We start from the raw sequence: 675 nt of genomic DNA, 5'->3' as shown, positions 1-675 counted from the left end.
TCTTTCCCGCTACAAACAGGACACACGCTTGTGTGTTTGGGTCCCTGGGGACAGCTTGGTGCAAAGCGGGTGCCCCTCAGCAGCTTGCATCCACCTGCAGCCCCTCTCCTTGCCTGAATTCCCCTTTTATAGACAAAAATCATGAGCCTGACACCCAACACGAAGCCTTCTGCAATGTGGCGATGAAGACTGGGGAGGAAAATCAACAACTGGTGGGGAGGATGCTCCAGGGAGGGTTATTTTGGACTGTGGCCCAGTTAGGTGAAAACAGGGGCTGGAAACCGCCTCTGTGCTGGAAGGGGCAGCAGTGGAGGACGCTGGAGGGACGATGCCCACAGGCAGGCTGTGACAGCGTGGGACCACTGAGGCCTGCACTGGCACCATGGCACAGAGAAGCTGGAATCCCCTGGGAGATGCTGAGCTGTGCTGCTGGGCTGTGTCACCAACGCTCGCTGGGGGAACTTGCTTAAACAAAAAGCAATTAAAATTACACCAGGGTGGTGACTCCGCTGCTGGGAGGAGGGAGGAGGGAGGGCTGCCAGAACGCAGCATCCCCTCTGGACGGTGTATTGCAGTAATTCCCGTTAAAGAGGGCTTGTGCCTTCCTCCAGAGCAGCTGCTCTCGGCCACCGTGGAGCCACCGGACCAGGCTCGAGCTCCCCTTGGTGCTTCCTA

General features: G+C 57.9%; 1 protein-coding gene across 1 annotated transcript in view; it reads right to left on the bottom strand.

The window, feature by feature from the left end:
- Positions 1-675, bottom strand: part of LOC104496025 (acid-sensing ion channel 2) — a gene marked incomplete at both ends in the record, with an annotated part of 7110 nt that overhangs the window by 2130 nt on the left and 4305 nt on the right. The window lies entirely within an intron of this gene.

This window comes from Buceros rhinoceros, unplaced genomic scaffold (genome assembly GCF_000710305.1).
Source record: "Buceros rhinoceros silvestris isolate BGI_N320 unplaced genomic scaffold, ASM71030v1 scaffold31056, whole genome shotgun sequence".
Taxonomy (NCBI): Eukaryota; Metazoa; Chordata; class Aves; order Bucerotiformes; family Bucerotidae; genus Buceros; species Buceros rhinoceros.
Note: the sequence above shows the minus strand (reverse complement) of the source record. Positions and strands in the feature narration are given on the sequence as shown.